This window comes from Rutidosis leptorrhynchoides, chromosome 3 (genome assembly GCF_046630445.1).
Source record: "Rutidosis leptorrhynchoides isolate AG116_Rl617_1_P2 chromosome 3, CSIRO_AGI_Rlap_v1, whole genome shotgun sequence".
In the NCBI taxonomy this organism is placed as follows: domain Eukaryota; kingdom Viridiplantae; phylum Streptophyta; class Magnoliopsida; order Asterales; family Asteraceae; genus Rutidosis; species Rutidosis leptorrhynchoides.
In genome coordinates this window covers 245427336-245433487 of record NC_092335.1, presented here as the reverse complement: position 1 = coordinate 245433487, position 6152 = coordinate 245427336, and positions in this window count along the sequence as shown.

Genomic DNA, 6152 nt, shown 5'->3' with positions numbered 1-6152 from the left:
TTCTTCCCTTTATGCGTTAATGCAGTCAAGGGTTTTGCTATTCTGGAAAAGTCTTGGATGAACCTTCTGTAGTAACCAGCTAGTCCTAAAAACTGGCGTATGTGTTTCGGAGTTTTCGGGGTTTCCCACTTTTCAACAGTTTCTATCTTTGCCGGATCCACCTTAATACCTTCTTTGTTCACTATGTGACCGAGGAATTGAACTTCTTCCAACCAAAATGCACACTTTGAAAACTTAGCGTACAATTCTTCCTTCCTCAATACTTCTAACACCTTTCTCAAATGTTCACTGTGTTCTTGGTCATTCTTTGAGTAAATAAGTATGTCATCAATGAAAACAATGACAAACTTGTCAAGGTATGGTCCACACACTCGGTTCATAAGGTCCATGAACACAGCTGGTGCATTAGTTAAACCAAACGGCATGACCATAAACTCGTAATGACCGTAACGTGTTCTGAAAGCAGTCTTTGGAATATCATCTTCTTTCACCCGCATTTGATGATACCCGGATCGTAAGTCAATCTTTGAATAAACAGACGAGCCTTGTAGTTGATCAAATAAGTCGTCGATTCTCGGTAGTGGGTAGCGGTTCTTGATGGTAAGTTTGTTCAACTCTCGGTAGTCGATACACAACCTGAATGTACCATCTTTCTTCTTGACAAACAAAACAGGAGCTCCCCACGGTGATGTGCTTGGTCGAATGAAATCACGCTCTAAAAGTTCTTGTAATTGGCTTTGCAGTTCTTTCATCTCGCTGGGTGCGAGTCTGTAAGGAGCACGAGCTATTGGTGCAGCTCCTGGTACAAGATCTATTTGAAATTCAACGGATCGATGTGGGGGTAATCCCGGTAATTCTTTCGGAAACACATCGGGAAATTCTTTTGCAATGGGAACATTATTGATGCTCTTTTCTTCAGTTTGTACTTTCTCGACGTGTGCTAGAACAGCATAGCAACCTTTTCTTATTAGTTTTTGTGCCTTCAAATTACTAATAAGATGTAGCTTCGTGTTGCCCTTTTCTCCGTACACCATTAAGGGTTTTCCTTTTTCTCGTATAATGCGAATTGCATTTTTGTAACAAACGATCTCCGCTTTCACTTCTTTCAACCAGTCCATACCGATTATCACATCAAAACTCCCTAACTCTACTGGTATCAAATCAATCTTAAATGTTTCGCTAACCAGTTTAATTTCTCGATTCCGACATATATTATCTGCTGAAATTAATTTACCATTTGCTAATTCGAGTAAAAATTTACTATCCAAAGGCGTCAATGGACAACTTAATTTAGCACAAAAATCTCTACTCATATAGCTTCTATCCGCACCCGAATCAAATAAAACGTAAGCAGATTTATTGTCAATAAGAAACGTACCCGTAACAAGCTCCGGGTCTTCCTGTGCCTCTACCGCATTAATATTGAAAACTCTTCCACGGCCTTGTCCATTCGTGTTCTCCTGGTTCGGGCAATTTCTAATAATGTGGCCTGGTTTTCCACATTTATAACAAACTACATTGGCATAACTTGCTCCGACACTACTTGCTCCGCCATTACTTGTTCCGACACCATTTGTTCCTTTCGTTCTATTAACCCCTGGTCCGTAGACCTCACACTTCGCCGCGCTATGACCATTTCTTTTACACTTGTTGCAAAATTTGGTGCAGAACCCCGAGTGATTCTTTTCACACCTTTGGCATAGTTGCTTCTGATTGTTGTTGTTGTTACGGTTATTATTGTTGTTGGGATGATTGTTGTAGTTGCTGTTGTTGTTGTTGTTGTTGTTGTTGTTGGGCCGTTTGTTGTAGTTGCGATTGATGTTGCGATTGTTGGGATAATTGTTGCAATTATTGTTGTAATTGCTGTTGTTGTTGTATTGGTGATTCTTATCACCGTTTTCCTCCCACTTTCTTTTGACTTGCTTCACATTGGCCTCTTCAGCAGTCTGTTCTTTAATTCTTTCTTCAATCTGGTTCACTAGTTTGTGAGCCATTCTACATGCCTGTTGTATGGAGGCGGGCTCGTGTGAACTTATATCTTCTTGGATTCTTTCCGGTAATCCTTTCACAAACGCGTCGATCTTCTCTTCCTCATCTTCGAATGCTCTCGGACACAATAGGCACAATTCTGTGAATCGTCTTTCGTACGTGGTAATATCAAATCCTTGGGTTCGTAACCCTCTAAGTTCTGTCTTGAGCTTATTGACCTCGGTTCTGGGACGGTACTTCTCGTTCATCAAGTGCTTGAATGCTGACCACGGTAGTGCGTACGCATCATCTTGTCCCACTTGCTCTAGATAGGTATTCCACCATGTTAACGCAGAACCTGTGAAGGTATGCGTAGCGTACTTCACTTTGTCCTCTTCAGTACACTTACTTATGGCAAACACCGATTCAACCTTCTCGGTCCACCGTTTCAATCCGATCGGTCCTTCGGTTCCATCAAATTCCAAAGGTTTGCAGGCAGTGAATTCTTTGTAGGTGCATCCTACACGATTTCCTGTACTGCTAGATCCAAGGTTATTGTTGGTATGTAGCGCAGCCTGTACTGCGGCTATGTTTGAAGCTAGAAAAGTACGGAATTCCTCTTCATTCATATTCACGGTGTGTCGAGTAGTCGGTGCCATTTCCTTCAAAATAGTTAAATGGAACAAGTTAATCATACAGAATATTAAGAGTAGTTAATAGTATTTCGTAGCATAATATGAACTCATTTATAAAAGCTTTTTCTTCATATTAGCATTTTATAAGTTTAAATTCGGGTAGTACCTACCCGTTAAGTTCATACTTAGTAGCTAATATACAATTCAACTACTACAATTCTATATGAAAAACTGATTATAATAATATTTCGCGTTCAAACTTTTATACAATATTTTACAAACTTACAATACCGCTTATTTTACATAAAGCATGAAATATAGCACACAATAACTTTGATACAAGATAGTTGTGAAGACAATTCTAGCTAGTACACAAGTCGTTCAGCAAAGGCAATAAAGACACGTAATTCATACGTCCAGAAACAAGTCATGCATTCTGGTTTTACTAGGACTACTTCCCATCCTTGGTCTTGTGCAACATAACCGTTATGGCCGTTGATAAGACAGCGTGTTGTAACGTCATCAAAAGGATGAGGGTTACGTAATGTCCAACAGTCCCGTAATAATCTAAAAACCTCATTTCTTACCCCAATTACCGACTCCGTCACTTGTGGAAACGTTTTGTTTAATAGTTGTAGCCCGATGTTCTTGTTCTCACTTTGGTGAGAAGCGAACATTACTAATCCGTAAGCATAACATGCTTCTTTATGTTGCATGTTAGCCGCTTTTTCTAAATCACGAAGTCCAATATTCGGATATATTGAGTCAAAATAATTTCTTAACCCGTTGCGTAAAATAGCATTTGGGTTCCCCGCAATATATGCGTCAAAGTAAACACATCGTAACTTATGGGTTTCCCAATGTGATATCCCCCATCTTTCAAACGAAAGTCTCTTATAAACCAAGACATTCTTGGAACGTTCTTCGAATGTCTTACAAACTGATCTCGCCTTAAATAGTTGTGCCGAAGAATTCTGGCCGACTCTAGACAAGATTTCATCAATCATGTCTCCGGGTAGGTCTCTTAAAATATTGGGTTGTCTATCCATTTTGTGTTTTTAAACTGTAAAATAGACAAGAGTTAGATTCATAAAAAAAAATACTTATTAATACAAGCAATTTTTACATATATCATAAAGCATAAGAACACTATATTCCATATATTACACCACACGAATACAACTATCTTATTCCGACTCGCTCGTTTCTTCTTCTTCGGTTTTGGTTCGTTTTGCCAAGTTTCTAGGGATATATGATGTTCCCCTAATACGAGCCGTCGTTGTCCACATTGGTTTAGAAAAACCAGGTGGTTTAGAGGTTCCCGGGTCATTGTTACAACTTAAGGACTTCGGGGGTTGACGATACATATAAAGTTCATCGGGGTTGGAATTAGATTTCTCTATTTTTATGCCCTTTCCCTTATTATTTTCTTTTGCCTTTTTAAATTCAGTTGGGGTAATTTCTATAACATCATCGGAATTCTCGTCGGAATCCGATTCATCGGAGAATTGGTAATCCTCCCAATATTTTGCTTCCTTGGCGGAAACACCATTGACCATAATTAACTTTGGTCGGTTGGTTGAGGATTTTCTTTTACTTAACCGTTTTATTATTTCCCCCACCGGTTCTATTTCTTCATCCGGTTCCGATTCTTCTTCCGGTTCCGATTCTTCTTCCGGTTCCGACTCTTCTTCCGGTTCCTCTTCGGGAACTTGTGAATCAGTCCACAAATCATTCCAATTTACATTTGACTCTTCATTATTATTAGGTAAGTCAATGGGACTTGTTCTAGAGGTAGACATCTATCACATAATATCAAACACGTTAAGAGATTAATATATCACATAATATTCATATGTTAAAAATATATAGTTTCCAACAAAAATGTTAAGCAATCATTTTTAAAGAAAACACGGTCGAAGTCCAGACTCACTAATGCATCCTAACAAACTCGATAAGACACACTAATGCAAATTTTCTGGTTCTCTAAGACCAACGCTCGGATACCAACTGAAATGTCCCGTTCTTATTGATTAAAAACGTTCCATATTAATTGATTTCGTTGCGAGGTTTTGACCTCTATATGAGACGTTTTTCAAAGACTGCATTCATTTTTAAACAAACCATAACCTTTATTTCATCAATAAAGGTTTAAAAAGCTTTACGTAGATTATCAAATAATGATAATCTAAAATATCCTGTTTACACACGACCATTACATAATGGTTTACAATACAAATATGTTACAACAAAATAAGTTTCTTGAATGCAGTTTTTACACAATATCATACAAGCATGGACTCCAAATCTTGTCCTTATTTAAGTATGCGACAGCGGAAGCTCTTAATAATCACCTGAGAATAAACATGCTTAAAACGTCAACAAAAATGTTGGTGAGTTATAGGTTTAACCTATATATATATCAAATCGTAACAATAGACCACAAGATTTCATATTTCAATACACATCCCATACATAGAGATAAAAATCATTCATATGGTGAACACCTGGTAACCGACAATAACAAGATGCATATATAAGAATATCCCCATCATTCCGGGACACCCTTCGGATATGATATAAATTTCGAAGTACTAAAGCATCCGGTACTTTGGATGGGGTTTGTTAGGCCCAATAGATCTATCTTTAGGATTCGCGTCAATTAGGGTGTCTGTTCCCTAATTCTTAGATTACCAGACTTAATAAAAAGGGGCATATTCGATTTCGATAATTCAACCATAGAATGTAGTTTCACGTACTTGTGTCTATTTTGTAAATCATTTATAAAACCTGCATGTATTCTCATCCCAAAAATATTAGATTTTAAAAGTGGGACTATAACTCACTTTCACAGATTTTTACTTCGTCGGGAAGTAAGACTTGGCCACTGGTTGATTCACGAACCTATAACAATATATACATATATATATCAAAGTATGTTCAAAATATATTTACAACACTTTTAATATATTTTGATGTTTTAAGTTTATTAAGTCAGCTGTCCTCGTTAGTAACCTACAACTAGTTGTCCACAGTTAGATGTACAGAAATAAATCGATAAATATTATCTTGAATCAATCCACGACCCAGTGTATACGTATCTCAGTATTGATCACAACTCAAACTATATATATTTTGGAATCAACCTCAACCCTGTATAGCTAACTCCAACATTCACATATAGAGTGTCTATGGTTGTTCCGAAATATATATAGATGTGTCGACATGATAGGTCGAAACATTGTATACGTGTCTATGGTATCTCAAGATTACATAATATACAATACAAGTTGATTAAGTTATGGTTGGAATAGATTTGTTACCAATTTTCACGTAGCTAAAATGAGAAAAATTATCCAATCTTGTTTTACCCATAACTTCTTCATTTTAAATCTGTTTTGAGTGAATCAAATTGCTATGGTTTCATATTGAACTCTATTTTATGAATCTAAACAAAAAAAAGTATAGGTTTCTAGTCGGAAAAATAAGTTACAAGTCGTTTTTGTAAAGGTAGTCATTTCAGTCGAAAGAACGACGTCTAGATGACCA